This window comes from Chiloscyllium plagiosum, unplaced genomic scaffold (genome assembly GCF_037043375.1).
Source record: "Chiloscyllium plagiosum isolate Xiang-an unplaced genomic scaffold, Cpla_swu_hap1 HiC_scaffold_3, whole genome shotgun sequence".
Lineage (NCBI taxonomy): Eukaryota > Metazoa > Chordata > Chondrichthyes > Orectolobiformes > Hemiscylliidae > Chiloscyllium > Chiloscyllium plagiosum.
The window spans coordinates 118,536,615-118,552,375 of NW_028270141.1; the positions used below are offsets into that span (position 1 = coordinate 118,536,615).

Sequence of the window (15,761 nt, forward strand, 5' to 3'; positions counted from 1 at the left end):
TCGTTGAGGAACCCCACTTGTCTCTGGCTGCCATCCTGAAAAAAAAACCCTTTATCTTCACACTCTCCAGCCTTGGGTGACTGTCTGTGTGGAGTTTCCATATTCTCCCCGTGTCTGCGTGGGTTTCCTCTGGGTGCTCCAGTTTCCACCCACAGTCCAAAGACATGCAGGTTAGGTGGATTGGTCATGCTAAATTGCCCATAAAATGCAGGGTTACATGGGTAGGGGAGTGGACTGGGAGGGATGTTCTTCAGAGGGTTGGTGTGGACTCAATAGGTGAAATGGCCTGGTTCCACACTGGGATTCTGCCAATCAAGCAGGCAAAAATGTGAGGACTGCAGATGCTGGAAATCAGAGTCTAGATTAGAGTGGTGCTGGAAAAGCACAGTAGGTCAGGCAGCATCCGAGGAGCAGGAAAATAGATGTTTTGGGCAAAAGCCTTCATCAGTACTCTAATCTTGATTCTGCACCAGCCAATCTTCTAGCCATGTCAGTACATGTCCCGACAAGTACTTATTAAGTATCGTCCTGTATGGATCCTTCTCACAGGCCTTCTGGAAATCCAAATAGATCACATCCACTGGCTCTCCTCTGTCTAACTCCCTCCTTATCTAATAGGGAAGAGGAGGGTCCGGGTGGGGGAGAGAAGGGTTCCGGAGAAAAAGGAATGGGGGCAAAAGGACAACTGGTGAGCACTGAGGGTGAGCAGTGGGGGAGAGGAGAGGAGGGGAGTGGGGAACAGAAAGGGAGTAGGGATTTGAGCGGGGGGGGGGGGGGGGTGGCGGGATGGAGGAAGAAGTGAGCACTGTGGACTTAGCGGCACGCCGTGGCTGGAATCATTAGTTTATATTTTCACTCTTCGGCGTCAAAAAAAAGCACGATGCTGTTGAAAACCAAAGGAAGCCAGCTTTGTAACTGGGTAAGAACAGTGCAGACTGGGTACTGCAGCAACGACAGTGTAACTGAGTGTGTTGGAGCACAGTGACCGTTCCTACAATAACCTCTCGGCTCAGTTCAGCTGTCACTTTGACCCCAGGGCCGCCTTAAAATAAAGACGGGGGAATGAGAGAGGAGACAGCGTTGACGAGAGGGGAGAAAGCAAACGGCGGAGAGGTCTGTGATTGGTTTGATCTGCAAGTGAAATATCCAAGAGAAGGGAGGTGAGGATAAACTGGGTGAAACTTTAGCGGAGCCAGTTAGTATTTATAACATTCGGAGTGTAAATGTGGAGCGAGCAATGTTCTTGGTTGAGAGCACGGAGGGGGAAACGTTGCAGGAGGAGGCGGTGACCGTGGCGGACACACTGACGAGTCCCCTTTCACTCGGAGCTGGGTAAACCTCCTGGAGTGTGAACAAAGGCAGTACTATATCCTGGATCCATCTCGGGATTCACACTCTGTGCTCATTTGCTCAAGCATCCAGTAAAGGCTGGCCAGCTACTATAGGAGATTTTTTTTAAAAAAATCGTTTGATCTCTTTTAAAATCCTGAGTGGTCACTCCCTCGTTAAATGTAGCAGCAACGATGAAACAAAATACTTTAAAAAAAAAGGTTTCTCGGGTTAATCCCCCAGTCTGTATGCTGGGAAACTGCACAGAACATAGCCAACACCTCTCAATGTTTAGGGGCGGACTCTGAAATGGTTCCTGAAGGGACAGGATTTATCTCAGCTTTGTTGTCTTCTGTGAGGGAAATTGCCCCTTGCTTTGCATCATTTCGCTCCGTCAATGGGCACTTTGGTGAGGAACCAGGGAGGCAGATGTCCCTCGGAATGTAACGCCGCCAAGTTGCAGGGGGCGCTGGTTACTGAGGAGATGGGAGAACCTTAAAAGTCTGACCCCATTTCAAAACACTCCAGTCACAAGAAATTTATGAGAAGAAACATTTTGCACCTCTTTGTATAACCGAACAGTTTTAATTGAAACTTTGCTCGCCCATCACATAGCTCCTATCAGCTACATTGTCATATAAATAAAGTTGGAGATGGAAATAAAGTCTTGATTTCCCAAGCTCAAAATTAACTTCTGTGATGGCTGACCTCAAACTTCCCTTGAATCAAAATACAGATGCAATCTCCATCGGTGGCCATGTTTTCTGCCCACTCCCCCAAAAACCTCACCGAAATATCTACAATATTCAGAAATTTAACACTAGCATCTGCACAGATGTATGAAGAAACATGGAGTGTGTAAAGGTCATTGTGGTCTATTTAACTAGTTTCAATGCAGCCAACACTGCAGTAATAATTTAAACAACTAGCACAGCTTCTCTAGAAGACTTGATCACAAACATTACAATGCCAAATCAACGTCAACTACAATGAACCATTGGAAACATTATTCTGTTCTAGATTTTAGATAGTTGGGTTTAAATCACTGCACTAATGACAGGCTGATGCATTTGTCAATGTAAAATTGGTCTATCTGACGTGACGTCTCCACTGTGATGTATTCTTTGGCAGTGACATAGCCTCATGATACCTATCATCTAGGCTCATTTACAACTTTAAAAAAAGGCAATGTATGGAGGATGTCTATTGCTTGTACAACTGTAGTCAAACACCTTTAGAAAACACTAGACTGGAAAACGGAGGAGAATGTCCTCCCTTGAAGTTATTAATAACATACCATTTTTGGAATATTGTGTGCAATTCTGGTCTCCTTCCTTTAGGAAGAATGTTGTGAAACTTGAAAAGATTTACAACAATGTTGCCTGGGTTGGAGGGTTGGAGACTCAATAGGCTGGGGCTGTTTTCCTTGGAGCATCGGAGGCTGAGGGGTGATCTTAAAGAGATTTATAAAATCTTGAAGGGCATGGACAGGATAAATAGACAAGGTCTTTTCCCTGGGTTGGGGGAGTCCAGAACTAGAAGGCATAGTTTTAGAGTGAGAGGGGAAAGAGTTAAAAGAGACCTAAGAGGCAACTTTTTCATGCAGAGGGTGGTGCAGGTATGGAATGAGCTGCCAGAGGAAGTGATGGAGGCTGGTACAATTACAACATTTAAAAGGCATCCGGATGGGTATATGAATGAGAAAGGTTTGGAGGGATATGGGCCAGGTGCTGGCAAATGGGACTAGGTTACGTTAAGATATCTGGTTGGCATGGCCGAATTGAACTGAAGCGTCTGTTTCTGTGCTGTACATCTCTATGACTCTATACCTCTTCAATTTCTTACACCAGGCATCCTTCTGGCTGAATATTGTCAACTCACGAGACTATAAGACATAGGAGCATACAGTCATAGAGTTATATGCCTCCTTCACCACCCTGTCTACCTGCGACTCCACCTTCAAGGAACTATGCACCTGCACCCCTAAGTTTCTTTATTAAGCAACATTCCCCAGGGTCCTACCATTAACTATATAGGTACTGCCCTGATTTGTCCTCACAAAATGCAACACTTCACACTTATCTAAATTAAACTCCAACTACCACTCATTGGCCCATTACCCTATCTGATCAAATCCTCTTGTACCCTAAGATAACCTTCTTCACTGTGCATTACATCACCAATTTTGGTGTCATCTGCAAATTTATTCATCCTAATAGTTAGAGGGAAATTGAGAAACAAACTTGTCAGGAGATCTCAGCTATCTGTAAGAATAATAGAGTTGTTATGGTAGGGGATTTTAACTTTCCAAACATTGACTGGGACTGCCATAGTGTTAAAGGTTTAGATGGAGAGGAATTTCTTAATTGCGTTCAAGACAATTTTCTGATTCAGTATGTGGATGTACCTACTAGAGAAGGGACAAAACTTGACCTCCTCTATGGAAATAAGACAGGGCAGGTGACTGAGGTGTCAGTGGGGGAGCACTTTGGGGCCAGCGACCATAATTCTATTTGTTTTAAAATAGTGATGGAAAAGGATAGACCAGATCTAAAAGTTGAAGTTCTAAATTGGAGGAAGGCCAATTTTGACGGTATTAGGCAAGAACTTTCGAAAGCTGATTGGAGGCAGATATTCGCAGGTAAAGGGACGGCTGGAAAATGGGAAGCCTTCAGACATGAGATAACAAGAATCCAGAGAAAGTATATTCCTGTCAGGGTGAAAGGGAATGCTGGTAGGTATAGGGAATGCTGGATGACTAAAGAAATTGAGGGTTTGTTTAAGAAAAAGAAGGAAGCATATGTCAGGTACAGACAGGATAGATCGAGTGAATCCTTAGAAGAGTATAAAGGAAGTAGGAGTATACTTAAGAGGGAAATCAGGAGGGCAAAAAGGGGACATGAGATAGCTTTGGCAAATAGAATTAAGGAGAATCCAAAGGGATTTTACAAATATATTAAGGACAAAAGGGTAACTAGGGAGAGAATAGGGCCCCTCAAAGATCAGCAAGGCGGCCTTTGCGTGGAGGCACAGAAAATGGGGGAGATACTAAATGAATATTTTGCATCAGTATTTACTGTGGAAAAGGATATGGAAGATATAGACTGTAGGGAAATAGATGGTGACATCTTGCAAAATATCCATATTACAGAAGAGGAAGTGCTGGATGTCTTGAAACGGTTAAAGGTGGATAAATCCCCAGGACCTGATCAGGTGTACCCAAGAACTCTGTGGGAAGCTGGAGAAGTGATTGCTGGGCTTCTTGCTGAGATATTTGTATCATCAATAGTCACAGGTGAGGTGCCAGAAGATTGGAGATTGGCAAAAGTGGTGCCACTGTTTAAGAAGGGTGGTAAAGACAAGCCAGGGAACTATAGACCGGTGAGCCTGACCTCAGTGGTGGGCAAGTTGGTGAAGGGAATCCTGAGGGACAGGATGTACATGTATTTGGAAAGGCAAGGACTGATTAGGGATAGTCAACATGGCTTTGTGCGTGGGAAATCATGTCTCACAAACTTGATTCAGATTTTTGAAGAAGTAACAAAGAGGATTGATGAGTGCAAAGCAGTAGATGTGATCTATATGGACTTCAGTAAGGCGTTCGACAAGGTTCCCTATGGGAGACTGATTAGCAAGGTTAGATCTCATGGAATACAGGGAGAACTAGCATTTGAATACAGAACTGGCTCAAAGGTAGTGAGTTGTTTTTCAGACTGGAGGCCTGTGACCAGTGGAGTGCCACAAGGATTGGTGCTGGTTCCTCTACTTCTTGTAATTTACATAAATGATTTGGATGCGAGCATAAGAGGTACAGTTAGTAAGTTTGCAGGTGACACCAAAATTGGAGGTGTAGTGGACAGCGAAGAGGGTTACCTCAGATTACAACAGGATCTGGACCAGATGGGCCAATGGGCTGAGAAGTGGCAGATGGAGTTTAATTCAGATAAATGCAAGATGCTGCATTTTGGGAAAGCAAATCTTAGCAGGACTTATACACTTAATGGTAAGGTGCTAGGGGGTGTTGCTGAACAAAGAGACCTTGGAGTGCAGGTTCATAGCTCCTTGAAAGTGGAGTCGCAGGTAGCGAGCCCTGAAGAAGGGCTTATGCCCGAAACGTCGATTCTCCTGTTCCCTGGATGCTACCTGACCTGCTGCGCTTTTCCAGCAACACATTTCCAGCTCTGATCTCCAGCATCTGCAGACCTCACTTTCTCCTCGCAGGTAGATAGGATAGATTAGATTACATTACAGTGTGGAAACAGGCCCTTCGGCCCAACATGTCCACACCGACCCGCCGAAGCGCAACCCACCCATACCCCTACATTTACCCCTTACCTAACACTACGGGCAATTTAGCATGGCCAATTCACCTGACCTGCACATCTTTGGACTGTAGGAGGAAACCGGAGCACCCGGTGGAAACCCACGCAGACACAGGGAGAATGTGCAAACTCCACACATTCAGTCGCCTGAGGCCTTACTGATAGTGAAGAAGGTGTTTGGTATGCTATCCTTTATTGGTCAGAGTATTGAGTATGGGAGTTGGGAGGTCATGTTGCGGCTGTACAGGACATTGGTCAGGCCACTGTTGGAATATTACGTGCAATTCTGGTCTTCCTATTGGAAAGGTGTTGTGAAACTTGAAAAGGTTCAGAAAAGATTTACAAGGATGTTGCCAAGGTTGGAGGATTTGAGCTATAGAGAGAGGCTGAACAGGCTGGGGCTGTTTTCCCTGGAGTGTCGGAGGCTGAGGGGTGACCTTATAGAGGTTACAAAATTATGAGGGGCATGGATAGGATAAATAACAACATCATTTTCCCTAGGGTCTGGGAGTCCAGAACTAGAGGGCATAGGTTTAGGGTGAGAGGGGAAAGATAAAAAAGAGACCTAAGGGGCAACATTTTCATGCAGAGGGTGGTACGTGTATGGAATGAGCTGCCAGAGGAAGTGTTGGAGGCTAGTAAAATTGCAACATTTAAGAGGCATTTGGATGGGTATATGAATATGAATATGCCTGAAACGTCGATTCTCCTGTTCCCTGGATGCTGCCTGACCTGCTGCGCTTTTCCAGCAACATATTTCCAGATATGAATAGGAAGGGTTTGGAATGATATGGGCCTGGTGCTGGCAGGTGGGACTAGATTGGGTTGGAATATCTGATTGGCATGGACGAGTTGGACCGAAGGGTCTGTTTCCATGCTGTACATCTCTATGACTCTATGTTCACATCTAAATCATTTAAATAAATTAGCATTGTAGGATATTCAGCCAATCAAATCAGCTCCGCAATTCAGTATGAGTATGTGATCTGATAATCCTCAACTCCACTTTTTTGCCTTTTCCCCATAGCCAGTAATTCTCTTACTGATAAGAAAGTTTTCTTCCTCAGCCTTGAATATACGTAATAATCCAGCCTCATCAGCCTGTGGGGTAGAGAATGCATGGATTCAGTAGCTTTTGAAAGGAAATAAAGTCCTCATCTCTGTCTTAAATGTGTGGCACCGTGCACACACACACATACAGTGAGGTTATGCCCTCTGGTGTGTTAATGGACCATGCCAGACCCCATCAAAACATTTCGGGAAAGTAGTCTGGACCCTAACTTGCCTCTTGTTTTAAGCAGGTGGAACACAGCTATTCCAGGATGATCTGGATGTAAATGAACAAGGACAGCAAATGCCTTCGATTACCCCTCCAAACTCGATATGCCCACTTTGGACCTCATGATGGAGGGAATGTCTTTGGTGAAGAAGCTGCAGATGGTTGAGCCTTGAATTCTTCCCAGGTTGTAAGTGATATGGACCAGACCAAACCCCCTCAAAACATAACAAGCTGATAGCCTAGACCCTAACTTCTATCTTAAGTGTAAGGCGTTGCTCTCCAGATGCAATTCAATTGGTCAAACTACTAGATTTTAAGGTAGTTCTTACACCACAGTTAAAATACAAACAAAAAAACAATTGGCATAACTTTAACTCTATGGAAATACTTCATCAAATAATATATATTTTAACTACTACTCATCAATATAACAGCATCTCAAAAACACATCTTTGGCAAAGGCAAATTCAGCAAAACAGATTTCCCTCCAGGGGAAGGAACACCGACAGAATGCATCTAGCGGCAAAGAGAGAGAACTCAAGCTTTTAGCAGCAGCAGCAGAGAGCGAGCTGTATCTGGTAGCTTCAACTCCAAAACCCCAACTTCAACAACTAAAACCCTGGGTTTGTGTGAGCCTGACTCCACCCACTCATGCTCCTTTTGTCTGATTTTAACAAAAAAGCTAAAACTATTTTCTCTGCTCTCCATGGAGCAGACACCTCAGCACCAGATTTACAACAGTCTCTTCAAGAAACACAGGACAGAACAAATCCCTCTTAAAGCTAGGTTTGATCACAGTCAGCAGTATATCCTGGAACATCAAGTTGATGAGCCACCTCTCAGTAGCAGGGTAAGATTAATTGGTTGGTGCAAATGATAGAGCAGATTTACCGGAGATTGATCCAGCAGTCGCCAGCCCCTGGCAATGGCATGGGAGGTGGACATGATTTTCAGTGCATGACAAATGCAAGAAAAGTGCACCAAACTCTGTACACAGTTTGTTTTTAATCTCACAAAGGTGTTCAACTTTGTCAACTGTGAGAGATTGAGGAATATTCCCCTCAAAATCGACTGCCCACAGAAAATTCATCACCATTCATGCAAGCCCTGATCCTCACCAGCAGATTCAGCACAGACCCCAACAAGGGCTCAGTCTTTACACCAACACTCTACCCCCATCTTCCTGACTGCAATACTCCAACCCCCTTTCCATGAAGCTCCCTGGAGCAGAGCTAACCTACAGGATCAGTGGCAAAATGCTCAACCTTCGACAGCTCCAGGCCAGAACCGGGACCACCCCAACTTCTGAAAGGGACCTGCAGTACACAGATGTCCACTTAAAGGCTGAATACAATGCGCTGCCAATGCTTTTATTGAGGAGGAAATGAGGACTGCAGATGCTGAAGATCAGAGTCAGAAAGTGTGGTGCTGGAAAAGCACAGCCGGTCAGGCAGCATCCGAGGAGCAGGAGAGTCGATGATTTGACCATAAGCCCTTCATCAGGAGAGCCAATGCTTTTATTAAGGCATATGATGGAATGGGCCTCAGATTAAACATCCATAAAACAAAGGTTCTCCACCAGTGCTGTCCTGTCACACAACACTGCCCCCTGACCATCAACATCCACAGCAAGCTCCTGGACAAGTTGGATCATTCCCCATATCTCAGGCACTTCATCTTAGTACATGACTCCAGTGCACTAGTAAAGCATTCAGATTGAGATTAAAAGTTTGAGATCTCAAACTCAGCGTCAAGTTCAGTATCTACAGAGCCAGCTGTGGTCTGCACCCTCCTGTGTGCATCAGAAACATGGACCACCTACAGCAGACACCCCAAATCCATGGAGAATTATCACCAGCGCTGCCTTTGTAAAACTCTGCAAAGCCATTGGCATAAGAAGTGGGAGCATCCTCTCCCAGGCCAATATCTGCAGTATTGAGGCACTAGTCACACACAGCCTGCTTAATGGGGTGATCCACATTGTCCACATACCTGATACAATCCTCCCTAAACAAGTACTCTCTCGGAGCTCTGTAACGGGGTCAGCCATAATGAGGAGGACAGAGGAAACCCTGTAAGGACACTCTTAAAAACCTCTTTAATCAAATGCAACATCGTCACTGACACACAGGAATCACTTGCGCTAGAAGGCCATAGATTGGATACCACTATCACTGGCTCTGGATGAAAATCCTGGAATTCCCTCCCTAACAACATTGAGAGTCAACCTATTGCCCATGGACTGCAGTGGCTCAAGAAGGCACCACCACTACCTTCTCAAGGGCAATAACAGACAGGCAATAAATGCTGGCCAGCCAGTGCCCCCTCGAGCCATGAGTGAATTTAAAAACAAAAACTCTGACTCCTCATCTATATCTGGTTTCTTATCTATACTTGGTTCCCCATATATACCTTGTTCCCTATTGAAACATCCCATTCATGCTCCCCAAAATGGACTGTTGCAGATTTACCTGCAGAATGCACAATCAATTAGTTTCTCAACTGTACCTGTCTGTATGGGAGGTCAATGTCAGGTCACTCAGTGCTACTTTCAGAAGTTATAACCTGTCATATGTAACTGATTGTTTATCCTTTACAAGCACGGGTATGATTACAGCTACTCGGTGACAGGCATATTCATCATTTTACTTTAGCAGGTCTGTGACTCGAACCTATCCTAAATCCTGCCATCTCACCAAGGCACTCATTATAATGCTTCAACATTTTAGAAACAACAAAACAGCAGTGTTAAGAAACGTCAGTCTTTAAAATATTGCTATGCAATATGTTTAGATCCAAAGAAATAGAGATTGTTATGCTGACTGCAGTAACAATTTTACATTCTACAACAGGAATAGTTTTAAACAATGTGATTGCAGGCCTACCTTTGTTCATCTTTTTAAAATCATCCACTGATCCCCATCACAGCATCGAATAGCAGTCTTTTTAAAATGATTGTAGGTTTCCTTTTTAACTATGAATCACCCCTGAAGCTCAGTTCAAGCATTTAATCAAGTTTGTGTGAAGACTTTCTTAGGATTAATCCTAAATTGTTATCGCGGTTTGAATGTATATGTCCCTATCCTCCCGTCACAGTCTATCTTGAAGTAGTGCACTAGTCTTAACCTTTTCTAAACTAGTTACGGTCCTGTCAATTTGTGAGAAGTCCCTTTTCAGCTGCCTCATTTAAAGGCTGTTTTTACTCACAGCTCAACAATAAAGATCCATCTGATGCCTTGTCTACACGACTTCTCATGACTGGATGTGCCTTAGGATTTGAATATTCACCATACGCTGAGTCTCCTGAGTTAAGCACTTTACAGTTTCAGCACATAACTTTTTGAAAAAAAACTCTCTGACTTCAAAGTTACAGTCAGCATAACCATGAAACCCTGTGATAGATCATGGAAAGACAGCCAAATGTGGCAGAGTCCATTATTCCCCAATCACTGGCTTTAGAGACGCTACTGTGCACTTTATGTACAGAATCATCACATTAGGGCAATTAAGTCAGTTCCACCACATTGTTGCCAGTTTCACCAGATTGTTGCCAGGTACCTAGGCAATGAACAATCTTGCAGAGGCTCTGTGTTGCCCATGCATAGCTGCCAGCCTTATTACTTGGATGATAGGGCTTAGCCATATTCTTTGTAGTAGAGATTCACTAGAAAGTAGTTAATGTTGAAAAGTATTTCCAGGTCATACTGCCCTGTGAATAAAGTCTCATTGCTTTTGCACTCAGTGATCAATTAATATTGCATTCTGTTGAGGAAATTCAGTTTCAGCAGTAGTAGGTGTGCAGAACCATGAGACTGCCACATTTCAGTTTGCGTTAAAGAGTACTGCATTAATTAGTTAATATTTAACTGCAAGTCTGTGCCAACCAGTGTTCCCTTCTCTATGAATTTCCCCTCCATGAGTGTTGCTGTCAGTACAGAGTTGCTGATAGCTATCGTACAAACCACTGCTCACAGTTTAATGCTTCCGTCTCCTTTCAAGCAATTTCAGGGGTTACTGACAGTGTCAGCCACTCCACCACTGTAAATGGGATGAAAATGGAAAACACGGTGTTTTTATTTGGATTGTGCTACCTGAGAGGTTCATGGGACCCGAGTTTAACCTCCAGTATCAAGCAGCAATGTTGAGCTGAAGTGACAGCGTGGCCTATGTGCTCAGATCGCTCAATGAAATTTGAAGGAATCAGTTCTGCTCATTGGGCCAAGGCAACACCAGAGCCTTTCCTGTCCATCATTTTCAGGAGGTGATGTCCTGCAGTAGACGTGACATTTATCTTTATTTCCTTAACTGACTATGAAGACTCTTCATATATAATAATGTTTGAGGAATTGTGAAGATGCTGGATATCTTATTTAAAAGTTCATTGAAATTACACCTTGGAACATTTTTAAACAAGGTATTACTTGGAAACCCTATGCCTTCAGATAATTGCTGGGCATGGCAGCATGAATTCAGTTTCGGGAAAATATCAGCTGGTTTATGCCTTTGTTTTGTGGCTGTTTTATTTGAACAGTGTTGACAGGTTCGGAGTTTACATTTGGATATTTCAGTTGTGGAAAGCTCACTATGGAACACATTGCTCAGTTCTTGTCTCCTGAGCTCAGGGTGAAACATGACTTTTCTTGTGACAGAGTGACTGAATGAATGGCAGTTTGTTGCCATTCCTAGATGTCACAGTAGAACAAACAGCCAATGGGGAACTTCAAACCAGTGTCTTCAGGAAAACGACACATGCGGACCAAATATTGAACTACAGAAGCAGTCACCCCAACATCCACAAACGAAGCTGCATCAGAACACTATTTCAATGAGCCAACACACACTGCGACACAGAGGAACTATGCTGAGCAGAGGAAAATCACCTATGCTGTGTAGCCAAAAAGAATGGGTACCCAATGAACACAGTCGGCCGATTTCCCAGCAACAAACCCAAACAAGCAGACTAAACACGTCCAGAAACCCTCACCACTCTCCCCTACATCAAAGACATCTCAGAAATGACTGCCAGACTACTCAGACCCCTTGGCATCATGGCAGCCCACAAACCCACCAACACACTAAAACAGCAGCTAATGAACTTGAAAGACCCTATAAAGACAACAAGCAAAACTAATGTCTTTTACAAAATACTATGCAAGGACTGTAACAAAAACTACATTGGACAAACAGGCAAAAAACTAGCCAGGAGGGACCTGAGTTTGGTTCCAGCCTTGGGTGACTATGTGGAGATTGCAACTTCTTCCTCCGTCTGCGTGGGTTTCCTCTGAGTGCTCCAGTTTCCTCCCACAGTCCAAAGATGAGCAGGTTAGGTGAATTGGCCATAGGAAATGCAGGGTTGCGGGGATAGGATAGGGGTTGGATCTGGCTAGGATACTCTTCAGAGGGTCAGTGTGGACTTGTAGGGCTGAATGGTCTGCTTCCACATTGTAGGGATTCTATGTACTAGAAGCTCCATATATTCATGCACAGGAACTTGTTCATTGCAGAAAGAAAGATAATATACACTGTTTTAACTCAACTAAACAGGTCATAGCAACTTTACGATTTATATCTAAGGGCAATTTCTTGACCAATCAGAGTAATGTGAACAACACTTGACAGTTAATATTATTAATTGGTACATTCTCCATAGCAATGGTTCTATCAGCCAGAGTCCACTAGTCAACCAATCAGTGCTGTTCTCTCACTCAGCCCCTTACTTTGGTATTTTTTGCAAATTATCCTGATGAGTGCCAGATGAAAAACTTTGACAAAATGTATCTTTTTTCAGCAATATTGATGTCACAACTCACTGAGATAATACATTGGAACCCACATCCCCCTATTCTTGGAGTCATCACAAATGTGAAAAGATTTAGTCAAACTATCCAAAATCTAGTTTACAGAAATGACAAACTTCGTTTAAATGTAAACACTCACCAGGTTTCTGTACATAACTGGAAAATAACTGCATTATAAAAATTTTGTTTAACAAATGGCAACTAGGAAATATGCTAATGTACATCTCTGAAGCTTATACTCCACACGTTCATAAATTGCCCCCTTCACGAACAGATACACAAGGATATACATAGATATGAAGGTGGAAGAGAAAAATAAATCAAGGAAAAAGAGTTTGATGGCATCAGGCTGGACCACAGGATTTTATTGGTTGCATTTTTTTTCTCTTTCTTTCATTCCTTTTAAGTTCTTTGATGTTGACACAATGTTGTTTGCACATCACTGCTCTCTTTCATTCATTAGTTAAGAATTGTCCTTGAACTATTTTTTAAAGGTGTTTATTTCTCTTTCAGTAATGGATTTGCGATAAAAGTGACTGAAAGACAGCTGGCTGTTCCTGGAGACTTTCTAATGTCTCCACAAAAGAGAGAGACAAGGAGAGAGATGTGTTGATATGCTGTGACTATAGGCTGCCTGGTTCTCTGCTGTACAACTCCACACAATCCATGATCACCTGATTATAACCAATCAGAATGGTGCTGTCAAGCGTTCTCCCTTAGTTCAGAACCCATTGTTACTATGGCGCCTGCTTTTGCTTTCACTTTTCCAGGAAAACACAACATTATCCATGCTCAGGTAAACATGGTACTGCAGCCATCTTTTTGCAGTGTTTTTGTTTTAAAGCAGTAAAAAAAAGTCTAAAAAATTGGAAATAAAACAATGTTGTTCTTGCTCTAAAATTAGATACTTTCCAGTTCTGATAATTAGTAATTGAATGGACAAGTTAACTACATTTCTGTCTCCATGGGTTCTGAATAGTTTCAGCATTTACTGTTTTTAGGGTAATTAAATAAAATGTAATGTTTAATATCCAGTTCTGGTATTTTACTGCAATTCTAACCTCAAACCATAGATATAATAGTTTGATTTGATGCTGTACAGTAAAAGATGCCTTAATGTAAAGGATAATACTTCTTAGGAAGTGCTCTCAGACCAGTTTGTTAATATTCCTTGCTTTTCCACTTTTATTCCTTATCTTAGCTGTTTTCATCATTTCATCCACTCCATCCTGTTCATGGCAAATCTGTTTTGGTTCTAGGAGAGCTGATAAAAATTTGTGAGGTGATGACAGCAGTGCTCAAATGCTGCAGTCAAGGCCTATGTTTGTGTTGGATTGTGTTACATTAATCCATGTTGTGGCTGTCCAGGATATTGCGTGCAATTCTGCTCTCCTTCCTATCAGAAAGATGTTGGGAAACTTGAAAGGGTTCAGAAAAGATTTACAAGGGTGTTGCCAGGGTTGGAGGATTCGAGCTATAGGGAGAGACTGAACAGGCTGGGGCTGTTTTCCCTGGAGCGTCGGAGACTGAGGGGTGACCTTCTAGAGGTTTACAAAATTATGAAGGGCATGGATAGGGTAAATAAGCAAAGTCTTTTCCCTGGGGTCGGCGAGTCCAGAACTAGAGGGCACAGGTTTAGGGCGAGAGGGGAAAGATATAAAAGAGACCTAAGAGGCAACGTTTTCACTCAGAGGGTGGTATGGGTATGGAATAAGCTGCCAGAGGAAGTGGTGGAGGCTGGTACAATTGCAACATTTAAGAGGCATTTGGATGGATATATGAATAGGAAGGGTTTGGAGGGATATGGGCCAGGTGGGACTAGATTGGGTTGGGATATCTGGTCGGCATGGACGGGTTGGACCGAAGGGTTTGTTTCCATGCCGTACATCTCTATGACTCTATGAATCCTGAGTACACAAAACTACGAGGCACATGTTAGCAGCTAGATGAAGTAATCTCCATTGGCAGCTCCAGAAATATTCAAAAGCTTGACACAATCAGTACAAAGCAGCTCATTAGACTGACGCCCTTTCCACCAATTTAAACATTCAGATCTTCACTCCAGTGAGCACCATCTACAAAGTGCATGACAATGCACCAGGCACTTTTAACAGCTCCTTCCAAAACCAACCAGTTCGAACACCCAGCAGGACAAGGGCAGTAGACGGACATGAATACATCCAGACTTCAAGTTCCAAGTACCGCTTCAGTCTGTACCATTAGGTCCAAATCCCTGTCAGCGATGGGAGTGCACAAACGCCACATGGACTGCAAAGGTTCAAGGCGGCAGCTCAGCACCACCTTGTCAAAGACAATGAGAGCTGGGAAAGAAATGCAAGCTTTATCAGTGATGCTCACATTCCCTGTCTGGCCAAGAAGTACAAGAGGTGGGATTGCTTTTACCTTTCTTCCCTTTGAAGGAGGTCTTCTTATTCGCCTGGAGGCAAGTGATTGCCTGGCGGACTGGAACCCTCATGTTGTTTGGTGGAAATGGTGACAGCCAGTCTTATTTGTATAGTTGTGTGGTGCTGCCCCTTTAAGAGAGTGGGTCAGGTGACCCGGTGTGGGATCTAGGGGATGCAGTCTCGGATGGATTGTGGAGTTGAGAGGAAACAAAATGAACTATCCCCCTGTTCAAGCTGACCCTCCATTTATCTCGTGTTTCATTTTGGATTCTATTGAACCACAAACACAATAGCCAGAGTGCTGCTTAGCGAGTTTTGAGAAGATTTGTAGCTCAGGTTAAGGTTTTGGATGTAGGTTTGCTCGCTGAGCTGAACGGTTCATTTCCAGATGTTTCATTACCTTACTAGGTAACATCTTCAGTGGACCTCATGCAAAGCAATGCTGAAAATTCCTGCTTTCTATTTATATGTTTGGGTTGGTGATGTTATTTCCTATGATTAGATTACTTACAGTGCGTAAACAGGCCCTTCGGCCCAACAAGTTCATACCCCCGCTGAAGCGCAACCCACTCATACCCCCTACATTTACCCCTTACCTAACATTACGGGCAATTTAGCATGGCCAATT

The 15,761-nt window shown here is 43.4% G+C and overlaps 1 long non-coding RNA gene across 1 annotated transcript; it reads left to right on the top strand.

Moving 5' to 3' along the window:
• Nucleotides 1-1,103: 1,103 nt before the first annotated feature.
• On the top strand, nucleotides 1,104-14,196 carry LOC122548676 (uncharacterized). Its single transcript, XR_006311303.2, has 3 exons — nucleotides 1,104-1,160; nucleotides 6,953-7,117; nucleotides 13,242-14,196. It is a non-coding gene; the product is annotated as an uncharacterized LOC122548676 (long non-coding RNA).
• The last annotated feature ends 1,565 nt before the right edge of the window (nucleotides 14,197-15,761 follow it).